Source organism: Gopherus flavomarginatus, unplaced genomic scaffold, assembly GCF_025201925.1.
Source record: "Gopherus flavomarginatus isolate rGopFla2 unplaced genomic scaffold, rGopFla2.mat.asm mat_scaffold_1223_arrow_ctg1, whole genome shotgun sequence".
NCBI classification, from domain to species: domain Eukaryota; kingdom Metazoa; phylum Chordata; order Testudines; family Testudinidae; genus Gopherus; species Gopherus flavomarginatus.
The window spans coordinates 9,029-26,030 of NW_026114655.1; the positions used below are offsets into that span (position 1 = coordinate 9,029).

The 17,002-nt window shown below is 46.6% G+C and overlaps 1 long non-coding RNA gene across 1 annotated transcript; it reads left to right on the forward strand.

Moving 5' to 3' along the window:
* The first annotated feature begins 317 nt into the window (after positions 1-317).
* On the forward strand, positions 318-14,664 carry LOC127041973 (uncharacterized). Its single transcript, XR_007771797.1, has 2 exons — positions 318-497; positions 14,452-14,664. It is a non-coding gene; the product is annotated as an uncharacterized LOC127041973 (long non-coding RNA).
* Positions 14,665-17,002: the final 2,338 nt, after the last annotated feature.

Sequence of the window (17,002 nt, forward strand, 5' to 3'; positions counted from 1 at the left end):
CTGTGGATGCTGTGTGGTGTCTGGAATGGGGCGTGTGTGTTCCCATCATGCCCCTTCCCCTCTGCCTGACAGCTGAGGACAGACAGGTCTGAGGAGCAGAGCAGGAGCTCTGGGAAGGAGAAGAGCAATATGAAGATGGAGTGTAAGATGAGGCCAGGTAAGTTCTGTGGAGGGAGACATGCTGGACAGGGCCTAGGATTGGGGAGACAAGCAGGTGTGAGCCCCGGGCTCAGATTTCTAATTGTAGCTGTGATGGCAGAATGGGAGGAGGGTTGAAGCTGAAACCCTGGTGTGCGGGAGTAGTGAGAAGAGGAACCTCACCACCATTGCTTTTTCTTTTCCTCTTGTGTTGTGTTTCATACCAAGGGAAAAGAAGTCGCGGGGATGGAGTCCAGCCCTGAGGTGAGATGGAAAGTGATCAAGAGCAGTGACAGCGTGAATCCTGTTGATGCCAGGCAAGAGCTGCCCAACTGGGACAAGAGTAACCATCTCTGTCGGTGAGATGTGTATCTGGTTTGGGAAGGGCTCTGGTCACAGCCCTCCTGGCTCCAGGCAGGGACTTCCCGTTATCTGGGTGTGGGTTTCCGGACTATCTGTGGCTTCAAGGGAGATGATGTTGCCATTTGCGAGGGCTGATCATCTCTCTTGCGAGGAGTGGTGTGTGCTCCCTAGCAGAAAGTTGGATCCATGAGGGTGACTCCCTGTTCTGAATTTCTTTCTTCCTCCTAGGTTTCTCTCTCTGTGTTGGCCAACTTTCACTCAAACTCTTTCTGTCTCTCCTTTCATGGACAGCTGTCATGTTCAGTTGCCTGCATTCTCTTTCTCTATTCCCCCTTCCCCAGTCTCCTATGGACTCAGCTGGGTCTATCTGCCCACGGGCAGGGTCTCTGCCATACTGGTGTTGCCGGCAGATAACTGCCTGAGGCCAAGCAACAGCGGGGGGGTCCGTTGCCTGGTGTGCCGCGCCAATAAACACACCAGGGTGGAGAAGCAAACCAAGTTTATTTGAGATCTTAAAGCAGTGCAGGGAGATTGACTTAGATTAAGCACACCTAAAACAAGCAGTTTGTTTTTTTATATCCATGAGAACTTTTCTTACTGACTAGCAATACCCCGTTTCCCCTCCCTCCTCCTTCCTTCCCCTGTAGCAATTACGTAAGCGCAGGTGCATTAAGTAATCTTGGCCGCGGCAGCTCGTTAGTAAGTTTCCTTCTGCCAGTTATTTTGTCCTTTTGCTAAAGGTGCACAGGCCTTATTATTTTTGCTTTAGACCAGTTAGAACTGTTGCAACTGATAACGGCTGTTACACCTGGCCTTTTAGGTCGATTAAAGTTCAAACATGGAGGGACTCTTGTCTGCTGAGGCCTAAAACCAGGAAGGCTCCATACTCTTGTGGCCTTTTACCCTCCCAAGTTATGTAGGGTTATGCTTAGTGACACCAACAACTCCCTCCTTTGAGAATACTCAACAAACTTTTGGCTGAGTGTTCTCACATTTAAAGGATAACGTGATTTAGCTCTAGGGAGCTGAAGTGCTTTACAGCAAGCAAACAAGAGAAGAGTAACAATACACAACACCACACCAGTGAGCAGGAGGTGAACAATGCCTTCTCCTATTTCTCCCAGGTTGAGTAACCAGCCCCAGAGGGAATCAGAAATAGTGGGTTTCCTTTCCTGGGCCTTCCACTGTTCAAAAGCCTGTTTGGCTGACAGGATGTACTTGTTAATATCCTGTGCGCTTTCTGGGACATAAGTACAGCATTCATCCCCTATAAGGGCGCACACCCCGCCCTGTGAAGCCACACTTCCACCCAGGAAGTGTCCACGTATGTTTCGATGATCACAGATCAGATGGTATTTCTGATGCGTCTGTAAGGGCAGTGGGCCAAGTCTGGTACTCAAGATCACTCCAAATGGCCATTAGCTGGTAATTCAGGAAATCCCGAATTCCTAAACATACTAGATTCCACTGCAATGCCTTCCCAGCCTCAGTGATATTTAATACCATCTTTCCTTGATGTAGTACTATAATACACCTCTTATTTAACTATTTTCAGGTACTTTCAAAAGGCATCGACATTAATAGCATACATTATTAGTCACTGGAATGGTTTCAATACGGGTAAAATTTCTAGTAGCAGAACAAACTCTTTGGGTACTTGTTATTTAAAATTCAATTAGAGAGAGATATATATGCTGAAGGATTTATCCAAAACACAGGGCACAGCCTGTAGAATAAACCCCAAAATCCAATTAATACCACATTCCCAAACGTGGGTCCCACAAATGTCCTCCCACCAGTGTATAATTCTTTGTTTCTTCACCAGGGTCAGTTCTTAATGTTCTTTTTAGTCAGGAATTCCTGGACTTTGGCAATTTTAGTGGAGCGAGTGTTTCTTCTTCTTTCCCAAAACAGTCGTGGTGCAGCATCCTTGTACTTTTTTCCTACTGTCCAGAAGGCACAGTGGAGCTAGAAGGTGAAATAGGTTAATCATTAGTAGGAGAATTCTCCCGATGTGGAGGGGTCTTTTTGCAGTGAGAATTTTGGGTCCATGCAGTCAGTCTTTGACATTTTACAGCGATGTTGGTAGTCACCGGGACTTAAGGGCCTTTCCAGGGTGGAGCCAGAGCAGACTTTCGTCGGTGGACCTTTACATCAATCCCGTCTCCTGGTTCCAAAGAGTGGTAGGGCTGCTAGGGTCTTTGGGTAGCGCTTCTTTATCTGTGAGAAAAGAAACTTAACACATTTCATTAGTGCCTGGCAATGTTTTGCAAATCTCATAGCTGCGTGGGCAAATTCAAGCCCTCCTTTTTCTGGTTGTTAGCCAAGTCTTAACTGTGAGCAGTGTTTTTGAATGGAGTCAGTGTTTTATTTATAGCCTGAGCTTGCTATTTTATTTTATTTTTTTTCAGTTAATTCATTCTGTTCTTTGTCCTTTTTCCCTTTTTGGCTTCTTTTAACCTGCAAAGGAAACTTCCACTTTTTACTTATACACCTTCTTTCCAACAATGAAGACATAAACATTGTCATTATACAGTACATTAGTCTTATTATTTAATATATGCCACACACACCCTTTTACTAAAATAACCTTATTACAGAGCTTTGGAGCAACAAGCCAGGACAAGCACACCCACTTTGAGGAGTTCACTCAATACAACCTTTAGTCCAATAGCCTTTCACCATCCCCAGCCCTCTGGCTAGAAATCTGAGGTAGCCAAAAAGATCCCACGTACAATATGGGGAGTGGGTTAACTTTTCATGTCTTTGCTTTCAAAGACTGTTGGTATGCAAATTTTAACAACAATTTTTGCAATTAACAGTTTGGCCAATGAAATTTCTTTTCTTTACTTAAGGAAATGCATTAGACTTTAGTATATTACATTTTCCTGATTTATCCAAACACTTTGTATTCCAAGTTGAACAAAACAAATATCTGCATTTTAATTTAATCTTTTTCTTTGATTTTAAACTAGACTATTTTATAAAAATATTAAACACAAAAATTTCGGCCACAAGACAAACACCACAGGACAGAACATAGAACACAAAACATGATTCCTGTTGTGCCAGTAAATGCATGGTACGTTGAATGCTGTTCAGCTGGCATCAGTTTTCTCTGATTATCTGAAAGACAAAAAAAAGAGAGGTCTACCCACCCTTTCTGGGCAGACAATCATCGCTTGAAATATACAAATACTCTTGTTGGCTTCAGGCAAAACAGAGGAATTACCCCATAGTTTCTTGTATTTGTTTCATAGGCAGCCCAGGTTTTTAATTACATAACACTGTATACATTCTTCAGCTAATTTAACTAAATTGTTTATAGCCAAACCAAATGATTGCAATCCAATAACTTTTTTTCCTGAATTTATTTACAAACATTTTACAGACACCAAAAACTTTTTTTTCTTTAGCATTTTTACAAAGTTCAACTGCTGTTTTGTTTAGCAACTACAGAGTTAACTTTTCACTTTCCCTTAAATCACTTGCTTGTCTTCCAACAGCCACTTTTATCAACTTAAATCACCATTCCAAGTAAGTCCTGGGTATTTGAAATCTCCATGCTTACACTTACTGACTCCTTTCTTCCACTACACCCTTAAAGTTTTCCAACCTGTTTTTCAATTTCTCTGTCTGTTGCCTGCCCGCCTGGGCCCGATCCTGCTTTTCTTGCTGAACCATCCCTTCCATGGGCACCAACTTGTTCCACTACCAGTTTAGCTAGGAGGGTGGGCTTCTCATCTAGCCCCCACCCCTCCTGGTCTCTTTCCTTAAACATTCTTACTTACAAGACTACCCGAGTCCTCCTTCATGAGGCTTGCCACCTGGACAAAAACACATGGCCCATTGGGCAAAGGCCATTTACTTAACATATAATTTAAAGGACTATTCTTAGAGGGTTTACCCAGAGACTCATTCATCTGTTTGACACTTAAACAGAAAAGAGAATTACACAGAGAGCAGAGGGAATTACAGTCTAAGCCAGACTTTTCCACTTCTATACACTGATCGCTACAGGGGACGGGACAGAAGGATCTCAATTCGACCTCAGAGCTTCCTCGCATGCATGGCTTCCACTCCGAGGAATTACGAACGAGAGGTTCAGTTCCGCCCACACTCCTAACGCCCAAATGAACAGAGCAGGAAAACAACAGTAACCGGTTAAACAGAACAGAACCAGAACCAGATAGCGTTTTTTTATCCTATTAGGACTCACTTTTACTCATGCAGTTCTCAACATATAACACCAACAGTACCAAGCAAAGCAAACACAAAATAACAAGGGTAAAACAAATAGATGGTGTAAATTCTGCAGGGCTCCCCCCTTCTTAATTGCTCACCAAACTGTGACAAATTTCTGTTACCAATCTATCCCTCGTGTCAGGTGATCAGGCTGACACTACAGGATTGTTGGGGGAAGATAAAGAAAACACACCATATAACTGTATTTTAAAGCTCCATTAATAAAATAATAAAACAACAACGGAGAGCTCCCTCATCACTTAGGAAAACATTAATGCCCCAAGCCCCTTTCATACACACGTATGTCCAGACTGGCCACTTCTGTGTATAATGTTCAGAGAAGGGGGGAGAGGTGGACTGGAGATTATCCTGTATACAGCTTGTCCAGAATTTTTAACATGCTTCCGCTCTTTGGAGGGCTGTTCTCTTGCACCCTGGAATCTTCTGCAGCATCTCTTTCAGAGATTCCAGTCCAGGTCAGCTGCCTGCGGCTTCTTTAGTGTCACCAAGCCACACCGGCTCCGGGGTCACAAAGGCACACTGTTGGATCTTACTGGACAGTTAAGCTTTGCAAATGTAATCTTAGTTCTGTAACTTGTATTGCCTTTGGTTCGCCTTTGTTTATATTTTTTCCTTCACAGCCAGCTGGGGCCGAAAGCAGTTTTTCTTTGTACTTAGCATAGTCTGCTTTGATTCTGGACCTTGAATGCAGAGCAATCCCCCCCTTCCATCCCTGGGCCAAGATGATTTTTAAATTAACCCGTTCCTTTCCTCAATAGACAAATTTGCTCACCCTGTGTCAGGGCTTTTTGGTGATTAAACGCTCCTCTTAGATGTATGATTTTATCTAGATTGAAGTACCTTCTAGTGGGCATTGTTTAGATGGATTTTCATGCATGTAAATATTCCATTTCTCTAAATACCTGCAGGTTGTTGAACCATAATGTACGTACATGTAATATGCTGGGGTACCCTAGGGGGTGAGGTGGAATGTTTAGACTGCCCCCCCCACACCCATTTTCCACTTACACACACAGGGAGGGTGCCCTATCCGCGCTAGCGGCTCATAAACTAAGGATTTTTCCCTACAGGGTACTCACACAGGAGAGGCTAACGAGGATGGCCACGACCCTCCTACACCTCCCTTCAGCAAAGAGCGTCGGCTAGTCTCTGGGAGACGGCGCCGCTTACTCTGATTGCATCCAGTGAGATGATCAGACTGTCAGTAGCCCACACGGAAAGGAAAGGGGAAGGGAAGATGGGTACACACACTCCTAGACCCAGGCAGCTTCCTCACCGGACGATGCCAGGCCAAGTCAGCCCACCATGGGTCGGACCTCCTAAAGATCCACTAGTTACCGGGCTTGCGTTAGAGTAGTCCTGGTCACGAGCTTTTGCTTCACAGGGTACTCTGGGCGTCTTCCGGTAACAGTCACTCACACTGGCCCCCAGTACCATTCTGCATCTGATCTTGCTTTTTAGCTACAACAGGGAGAGAGTGCACTAGGACATAGGGTCTCCCCTTTCTAGACAGGTCCCTCCTTTGTCCCTGCACTATCCCTAACCTGCTTTTTGGATCTTTGCACTCTGCTAGACAGAGGGAAGAACTGGAGCTACAGTGGGGTATTTTTACAAGAGCTCTTCATACAAACAGCTTCAGAAGCTACCCATTTACTGACAAAACAGGAGTAATTGGAGGATCGTGTTATAATTAAGTGATCCTTCCGGTGGCCACCTTTCTGGTCCTCTAGTTGATATTGAGGCCAGTCTACTATACAGAACTTTTTAGTTTGCTTTTAGTTAGTGGATCTGATCCAAGCACTTCCCAATTCGCTAGAATGCATTCTAAGGGTGTACACCATGCCCTGCCTGTATTCTGTCCCTGCCCCATATCCTAGGGTGACACTGGGCTTCCCCAGGTCATAACAGGCAAAAATCCAGACCACTGGACTGTTCCTACCTTATCCAAGGGACCGGTTCCTCACCGTCGCCCTCAACTGCTTCTCCACTACTCGAGCGCGTTGCACCGTTGTGCCCTCTGGGGTCAGTCGAACTGCGTCTCCGCCGAGGCCCCCGGTGAAGTCACCAGTGCACGCTGGGCGTCGGTCGTTGCTGCAATCCGTCGACCACCAGAAGGGATCCAGGCAAGGCTAATTTTAGCCTCAATGCCCCACGTTGGGCGCCAAGAACTGTTGCCAGCAGATAACTGCCTGAGGCCAAGCAACAGCGGGGGGGGTCCGTCGCCTGGTGTGCCGCGCCAATAAACACACCAGGGTGGAGAAGCAAACCAAGTTTATTTGAGATCTTAAAGCAGTGCAGGGAGATTGACTCAGATTATGCACACCTAAAACAAGCAGTTTGTTTCTTTATATCCATGAGAACTTTTCTTACTGACTAGCAATCCCCCGTTTCCCCTCCCTCCTCCTCCTTCCTTCCCCTGTAGCAATTATGTAAGCGCAGGTGCATTAAGTAATCTTGGCCGCGGCAGCTCGTTAGTAAGTTTTCCTTCTGCAAGTTATTTTGTCCTTTTGCTAAAGGTGCACAGGCCTCATTATTTCTGCTTTAGACCAGTTAGAACTGTTGCAACTGATAACGGCTGTTACACCTGGCCTTTTAGGTCGATTAAAGTTCAAACATGGAGGGACTCTTGTCTGCTGAGGCCTAAAACCAGGAAGGCTCCATACTCTTGTGGCCTTTTACCCTCCCGAGTTACGTAGGGTTATGCTTAGTGACACCAACAATGGGAAGGATGTGTCCTGCCTGCCAGGATAAGGGGGTTGCTCCTCCCACCCCCTATCTTCAGGGAGACCTCATTGCTGTAACTGGGTCACAGCGTGAGTGGCCAGTAATGTCTTTGGAGCTATGAGGTCTGAGACTGAGAAGGGTGGGCTCACGGTCATGGCTTTGGGCAGAGGAGAAGTGGGGCTGGGATTAGAGATGCCCCTTATCACCAGCTAGCTCCATTACTGCATCACCCAAAAGTCTTGCTCAGGGTCCATTATGCCTCCTTGTGCTGGGCACTGCAGGGACAGTCAGAGGGACAGCAGGATGCATGAGGAAATAGATGAGTGTGTGAGGCAGATGGGTGAAGGGGTGTATGTGACATACATTGGGGACGGATGAGGGGTTGAGGGCTGGACGGACAGCGGGACAGATGGAGAGCTGCAGGGACGGATGGTGATGTCACAGGCTGGACTTGTGATGGGTTCAGCTCTTGGCCACTGGCTCTGTCATCTCCTGCCCCCATCTGCCCGTCTGACTCTGTCCCTGTCTCTCGCAGGCAGCACTCAGCAGAGTCTGGCCCTGTTGTTACACTGGTGCCTACATCCAGCGCACACCTGTGCATAATGTGCTCCTGGAGAGCTCAGGCAGGGAGAAGCATGTGGCTCATGGCTGCTGAACCAGCTACTCCAAAGAGTGCTGCAGATCTCCCCCTCCTTGGGCAGCAACACCCTGACCGGGGGGTTCCCTGTCCCTCCTCGCTGCCAAAGCAGCCTGCTCAGCGCAGAAACCGAGGTCACCTGCCTCCGCCCAGCCTCTAGCTGGAGCTACTTCAGCGCCGAATTGCTGGTATCCAGCCTGGCCGGAGTTGGTGCGATGTCCTAGTGGAGTCTGTTCTTTCTCCCTGGTAGATTATGATTTTCCCCACTGCAGTTAGTTGTTCTTTCTCTGCTTCCCCATAGCCCCTCCCCAGTGATAGTGACCCCTGCTGGCCAGGAACGGGAGTGTCCTGTAGGTGCCTTCTTGTAGGAGCAGTGACTCCTGGTGGCGAGGGGCAGCAATGCCTGGCATGTATCCCCCCTGGCATTGCTGCAGAGACCCCTGGTGGCAACTGAGGGCAGTTGCCTGTGTGACCCCGCTACTGCCATTGCGCCTGTGAGCGCTGGTGGGTAGGTGAGGCAGGGCCCTGTATGTAATCAGCCATTGGGGCAGGGCCCTCTGTGTATCCCACTCTCATCTCGACTGTAAGCTGTCTAAACTCCTACCTGTCTCATGGGGCCACAACCGTGGTACCCCCAACCCACCCAGCAATGTCGTCAATCTATCCAACTACACACTCAGCCCAGAAGAAAAGCCTGTCCTATCTCGGAGACTCTCTTTCTGCCCTGCCACCTCTACCAACATGATACAGTTCTGCAGCAATCTGGAAGCCTACTTTCACTGTCTCTGATTCAAAGAATACTTTCAGGACAACACTGAACAGCGCACTGATACACAGATACCCTCCCACCAACAGCACAAGAAGAAGAACTCCACATGGACTCCTCCTGAGGGTCGAAATGACATTCTGGACCTATACATTGAATGCTTCCGCTGACGTGCACAGGCAGAAATTGTGGAAAAACAACATTGCTTGCCTCATAACGTAAGTCGTGCAGAACGCAATGCCATCCACAGCCTCAGAAACCACCCAGACTTCAAAGAGGCTGATAAAGGAGGTGCTGTTGTCATCATGAACAGGTCTGACTACCAAAAGGAGGCTGCCAGACAACTCTCCAATACCAAATTCTACAGGCCACTTCCCTCAGATCCCACTCAGGAATACACTAAGAAACTGCAAAATCTACCCAGGACACTCCCTACACTAACACCGGAACAAATCAACATACCCTTAGAGCCCCGACCAGGGTTATTCTATCTACTACCCAAGATCCACAAACCCGGAAATCCTGGATGCCCCATCATCTCGGGCATTGGCACTCTCACTGAAGGACTGTCTGGATATGTGGACTCTCTACTCAGACCCAATGCCACCAGCGCTCCCAGCTATCTCTGTGACACCACTGATTTCCTGAGGAAACTACAATGCATTGGTGACCTTCCAGAAAACACCCTCCTAGCCACCATGGATGTAGAGGCTCTCTACACGAACATCCCACACACAGATGTAATACAAGCTGTCAGGAACAGAATCCCTGATGATGGCGCAGCACAATTGGCTGCTGAGCTCTGTGCCTTTATCCTCACACACAACTATTTCAAATTTGATGACAATATATATCTCCAGATCAGTGGCACCGCTATGGGCACCCGCATGGCCCCACAATATGCCAATATTTTTATGGCCGACCTGGAACAACGCTTCCTCAGCTCTTGTCCACTCACGCCCCCTTCTCTACCTACGCTACATTGATGACATCTTCATCATCTGGACCCATGGGAAGGAGTCTCTGGATAAATTCCACCACGATTTCAATAGCTTCCACCCCACCATCAGCCTCGGCCTGGACCAATCTACACAGGAGGTCCACTTCCTAGACACCACGGTGCAAATAAGTGATGGTCACATTACTACCACCCTATACCGAAAACCTACCGACCGCTATGCCTACCTTCATGCCTCCAGCTTCCATCCCGGACACATCACACGATCCATTGTCTACAGCCAAGCACTGAGGTACAACCGCATCTGCTCTAACCCCTCAGACAGAGACCAACACCTACAAAATCTCCACCAAGCATTCTCAAAACTACAATACCTGCACGAGGAAATAAGGAAACAGATCAACAGAGCCAGACGTGTACCCAGAAGCCTCCTACTGCAAGACAAACCCAAGAAAGAAACCAACAGGTCTCCACTAGCCATCACATACAGTCCCCAGCTAAAACCTATCCAATGCATCATCAGGGACTTGCGTGGCAGGCCGGTCCTCGCCCACAGGCAACCTGCCAACCTGAAACATATTCTCACCAGTAACTGCACACCACACCATAGTAACTCTAGCTCAAGAACCAATCCATGCAACAAACCTCGATGCCAACTCTGCCCACATATCTACACCAGCGATACCATCACAGGACCTAACCAGATCAGCCACACCATCACCGGTTCATTCACCTGCACGTCCACCAATGTAATATACGCCATCATATGGCAGCAATGCCCCTCTGCTATGTACATCGGCCAAACTGGACAGTCGCTACTGAAAAAGATAAACGGAGACAAATCAGATATTAGGAATGGCAATATACAAAAACCTGTAGGAGAACACTTCAACCTCCCTGGCCACACTATAGCAGACCTTAAGGTGGCCATCCTGCAGCAAAAAAACTTCAGGACCAGACTTCAAAGAGAAACTGCTGAGCTTCAGTTCCTCTGCAAATTTGACACCATCAGCTCAGGATTAAACAAAGACTGTGAATGGCTTGCCAACTACAAAACCAGTTTCTCCTCCCTTGGTTTTCACACCTCAGCTGCTAGAGCAGGGCTTCATCCTCCCTGATTGAACTAACCTCATTATCTCTAGCTTGCCTGCATATATATACCTGCCCCTGGAAATTTCCACTACATGCATCTGACGAAGTGGGTATTCACCCATGAAAGCTCATGCTCCAAAACGTCTGTTAGTCTATAAGGTGCCACAGGATTCTTTGCTGCTTTTACAGATCCAGACTAACACGGCTACCCCTCTGATACTTTCAGGATATGTTTTGGTTCTGAGAGGTGAAAGGCTGCTCTGTGTGTGATGTTATGGAGTGACGTAGCAAAGGTTGATTGCAGAGGTGATGCATGTGCCACAAAAGTTGTGGGGTCCCTCCCCTAGCTCTGGCCCCAGAGTCCAGAATTTACATAAACCCACCCGCTGACCTGTGACTAAGAATCTGGTTGCAGAGGTATTTCGTGTCCCACAGCTGACTTCCCACAGTCCAATCTGCAAAATTTTCTTGTTGTCTGAGGGGAAATAAGCATTTTCCCCAACTATGGAGTTTTTTAAAACTTTCAGTGTGGAAATGAGATCAAAGCCCAGCAGCTTATGTATGTCTAAAAATTGCATTTAGTCATTAATCATTTTTTATCTGTGGTATTGATCCAAATATGAATTAGAATGATAAAAAACTCTATTTTTAAACTAGAGATATACAAAGGACATAAAATGTGCATTTAAACATTTCACAAGAAAAGCATGCTGCTAAATACAAATATTCCTTTTCAATCTCTCTTATTTCACTATCCTTTGGAATCCATGTCCCTTGCCTAACGAGAGTTATGTAGGTTCGGGTGGGTCCCGAAATCATGAACTGCTAAGTTCCGTTCTACTGTCTTTGATTCATATCACCAGAATAACTGTACTTTATTACCCTTGCCCTAATAAGAAAGAGACCGGGGATCCCACAGCAGCTGAAATAACCCTTTGGACATGCACCCCCATCATGCAATGCGGGGTGGGTGTGAGCATGCATATCAGCAACAAAAGGCCTTTACAACAGATCACCAACAGATGTCAGGGTAAAGTTCATTCTCACCTTGCTTACATCCTCCCCCTAGCCAAGAATTGGTGGTCCTGATAAATCACACTCCCTGTTATACCAACACATTGGTATTGAATGCGAAGTTATGGCTAGCAAAAGTAGCCACCCATCTCTGCCTTGTAGCATCCAGCTTAGCCCTTGTTAACACATAAGTCAGTGGATTGTTCTCTATCCACACCTGAAACTGAGCACCACACAAGTAGTCTCGAAATTTCTCAGTGATGGCCCATTTCAAGACCAAGAACTGCTGCTGGTGGTGGGATAGTGAGTTTCGCTATCAGACAGTCCTCAGCTGGCAATGCCTACAGATTTACATTTCCTTCCACTTCCTGGTACGGGACTGCTCCCAGACCCTCCAAACTGGCATCAGCATGCAGGATAAACGGCTTGTTTGGGTTAACAAGGACTTGGACTGGCACATGAATCAGGCAAATTATTATTTCCCGTAAAGCTCTGTCACTTCTCTCATCCCACCATGTCCCAAATGGAGAAGAGAGGAGCCCCTCCCATGTCCCAGTCCAGGAACACCAGAGTGTGGTGTGGTTGTGACTCAGTCCAGGTTTGCTAGTGCTGCAAAGGAGAAGGTTTCCTTCCTCAGTCCAGGTCAACTGGAATTGTTGTTGCAGTGGGGAAAAGATGTCTTTCATCTGGTTCTTAGATGCTTTGGTGAAAGGGGACAGGCAGAGGCTTTTTTCTTCCCTCTGCAGCTCAAATTGCACACTTCTTCTCTGCTTTTTGCTCTAGCTTGACTTCTCTCTTGCATCTCAATTTTCTCTTTCCTGGCCTCATTCCAGAGCATTCACAGCCCAATTCTCTATCCTAACCCTGAGCTCTCTACTGCACCCTGAATGTCTCATTCTAACCCCACCCCAGAGTCTGCACCCCCAGAGCCAGTGCCTTCATCCCTCTGCATTCCAACTCTCTGTCCCATGTAGCCTGATATAGGGTGTACTAATAATATTAATTTGGATAATTTGATGAAAATTTAATTGATTAGCTTACATGTTATTTAATTTAATTGAGTTACAAAGTTACATTTGCATTACTACTATTCAAAAGATACATATGGCATTATATACAACAAAGTTTTGGTTAATATACTCACAGCCTTCCTTGATAACCTGGTGGTAAGAGACACAGGACTAGCCTTGCAGTTCAGGTTTCTCAATTCTTAAGTGAAAGATGCTGTGCTTAGGGAAAGCTAGTGTTACTTAGGGTTTTCTTGAATATGTTAAACTTAAAATCAAAACCTAATAAACAAAGACTAAAAACGTAGGGAAACCGAACTTAGCCTAGTTCCCTTGAAACTTAAAGTTTCAGAACAAGTACAGCCTACTGCTAGTACATAGAGAGAGAGTGGAGGACGTAAGTCACAATGATAGAGCAAAGTGCTCTAGCGAGGTGGCTTACCTCTTTTATAGGGCACAAGGGCCGGAAATCCTTCCTCCTATGCCCAAATTTCATTCCTCACCCACAAAACATTAGGGTACATTTACTTCATAGACTAGTATGTTTGTGCTTGTTGATGACATGTACATATGCACATAAGTTACCTTGTAGTGTACCTGTTAAATCTGTGGGTACAACACTGAATAAAACTCTATGCCATTCTCCATTGTCGATTGGTCTAAGTAAAGGTCTTGGACAGGCATGGGTACTTGTCTATTTAAGTAACATGAGAAAGGTCGATTTTCCTCTCTGAGTAAAAGGTCACAATATAGATATGCTAACTTTGCCTTAGCTTAACATACAGGATATGGCCTCTAGGTTCTCGTAAGTCATGTGTCTCAGTCTCCTAATCATTTTTATTGCCCTCTTCTGGACTCTCTCCAGTTTGTCCACATCCCTTCTCATGTGGGTCCCAACCCCAAAAGTACTCATATTTTACCCCATTGACCCCAAAATGCCAGCTTTTAATATGTAAATAGGGTGCTGCCATGGTCAAGTCACTCCCGAGCTCTCCAGCGGAGCCTGCTGGCACAGAACAAGGTGAAAATTAGCCAGGATGTCACTCAGTCAAATCCCTGTGCTCCCCGCAGGTGATATCGGAAGGCTCCAAGATGGATCATTTCCCTTTCTCTCATCAGCTTCAGGCCCCAGGGTTACAAATGCACAAACCAGTTGGGATTCTCCCCTAGCCTCAGCGTGTGGGGCTGCTCTGAGGAGATGGACTTGCACACTTGGGATATTAGTGCAAAGATACAATTTCAATTTCTTTTAGAGAAATTGGAGGGCAATTTATATTTGGTACAAATCTTATTTAGTGAAAGGAAAGCTGCAGTGACAGCCTGGTTACTGGGGTGCAAAACACCTTCCTCCTGGGAGAAACAAGAAGTTAGAATTAGAAATTTACATCGTTTGTTCCAGTGTTGGTACAGGTTTAATTTTGCTTCTGTGTAGGTTTGTTTCAGGCTGTGACCATTTTGGTTTATTGGGTTGTTTTGTTTTTTTTAGTTGGAATGGAGCTTTTAATTGACATTTGCTGGATTCAAATGGCTGACTTGCAACACCAGTTTTGACATAGTTCTGCATATTTTATTACGATTTGACCAGTATTCAAGGATTCAGTTCCTTTATAGGAGGTTTTAGAGGTCATGCTTATTTATTTGATGTTATTTTATCATTCTGCTGTAGCACACTTTTTTGATAAAATGTTGAAATTATTAATTTACAGCATTTGTTAGTTTTTATTTTTACAAACAAAGTTTTTCTTAATGTTTGGGTTTTAAATTAAGCCTTGTTTTTGGTTTCAATTTTTCATGTAGGTTTTGGTTACTGATGGGATCTTTAAGAGAACTTTGGATTCAGTACTAAAATTTGGACAGATTTAGAATATTTTAAGTAAACCGTGTTTACTATTTTATTTTAATAAAGTTTGTATTGCTGTAAACCCTAGCCAGGGGGAGAGGAGATGAGCCTGGCCTTTAACTGAGAAGGAACAGAGGCATGGCCCCCGTGAAGGGTGAGGCCAGGTGATGGAGGGCACAGCTCCCCAATTTTTTTTGTCTAGCCCATCTCAGGCCTGGTCTACACTACGCTGTTAAACTGATTTTAACAGCGTTAAATCGATTTAACGCTGCACCCGTCCACACCACACTGCTCTTTATATCAATTTAAAGGGCTCTTTAAATCGATTTCTGTACTCCTACAAAACGAGAGGAGTAACGCTAAAATTGATATTACTGTATCGGATTAGGATTAGTGTGGATGCAAATCGACGTTATTGGCCTCATTATTTTACAGTAGCTACCAGCAGTGCACCGCTCCAGAAATTGACGCTAGCCTCGGACCATGGACGCACACCACCGAATTCATGTGCCTAGTGTGGACGCTCACAATCGACTTTATAATATCTGTTTTATAAAATCAGTTTAAGCTAATTCGAATTTATCCTGTAGCGTAGATGTAGCCTCAGTCCCCCACTAAAGGAGAAGAGTCTGATGCCACCCCTGCAGGTCACTGAGTGTCACTGCTGCTCCATGGGAAACATGCTCTGTGCCTTACCCAGATTGGTGGGAAACACACTCTGTGCATTACCGTGACTGGTCCGTGGGTGTCACTGCTTGTAGAGGGCAGACACATGCTGTGCATTACGCCACCTGACCAGTGGGTGTCACCGCTGTATCAAGGGAAACACCTTCTGTGCATTACCTTGAATGACCACGAGGTGTCACTGCTGCTCCAAGGGAAACATACTCTGTGTGTTACCCTGATTGGCCACTTGGTGTCACTGCTGCGCCAAGCAAAACACCTTCTGTGCATTACTCCGACTGCCCACTGGGTGTCACTGCTGCTCCAAGGGAGACAGAAGAACGGCCAGACTGGTTCAGACGCAAAGTCCATCTAGCCCAGTATCCTCCTGTCTTCTGACAGTGGCAGTGCCAGGTTCCCCAGAGGGAATGAACAGAGCAGGGAATCATCAAGTGATCCATCCCCTGCCGCCCATTCCCAGCTTCTGGCAAACAGAGGCTACAGGCACCATCCCTGCCCACCCTGGCTAATAGTCCTTGATGGATCTATCCACCATAAACTTATCTAGTTCTTTTTTGAACCCTGTTATAGTCTTGCCCTTCACAACATCCTCTTGCAAGGAGTTCCACAGGTTAACTATGCAACTGCCTTGAGTTTACGCCCCCTCCCCTGGCCAGGTTGTATATGGAAAAGAGGATGAGGATGAGGAGAGCCATGATGTGTCTGTCAGTGGCTGGTGCCTCAGTTTCCTCTAGGCAGCAGTGCTGCAGGCTCCTTTGGTCTGTGCCCATGCAACGGTGTCTGGGGAAGGAGGAGTAGAGGCTCATTCTTCCCAGCCCCACGCCCCACCCCCAGCAGCTGGGGAATCCAGGCCAAATTTAATCCTGGTAGCTGGGCTGGGATTAGCCTGGGCTGGGGTAGGGCTGGGGTTGAATTGGGAGGGAGACAGATGCACCTGCTGTGAGGGAAGATCCTCCCATTCCCTGCCAACCTCATTCACTCCTTGCAGCACAGCACCCCCTAGCATTTCTTTCTCTGTCATGGGAGCTGTCTGCTGCTTGCTTCCCCCTTAGCATCATCTCTCCCCATCCTGGAGCACTGGCATTGCCCATCCTGTGCAAACAGGGAGGCCCCGGTGTGCCCCATGGCACTGCCCTGCAATTGTGGAGGCAGCTGTTGGATGGAGCCATATCGAAATATGCGGGTGGGCAAGGCTGGGGACCAGGACTCCTGGGTTCTCCCCTCAAATGTGGGAGGGGAGTGGAGATTAGGGGGTAGAGTGGGGGAGGGACAGGGCTGGGATCCAGGGCTACTGCTTTTTCTGGTTTTCTCCACCTCCTGCAGCTGCCTCGATCCTTTCAATGTGTTTCTTGTTCCATATTCATTTGCTGACTTGTGTAAATCACCCCAGAGGTGGCTGCATCTCAGTGTTGGGTGAGGCACCCTTGGCTGCATCACCTCCTAATCGTGTCTCTCTCCAGCTTCGGGTGACCCTGCAGCACTCAGCAAACATCCACAAGATCATGGGGCACTT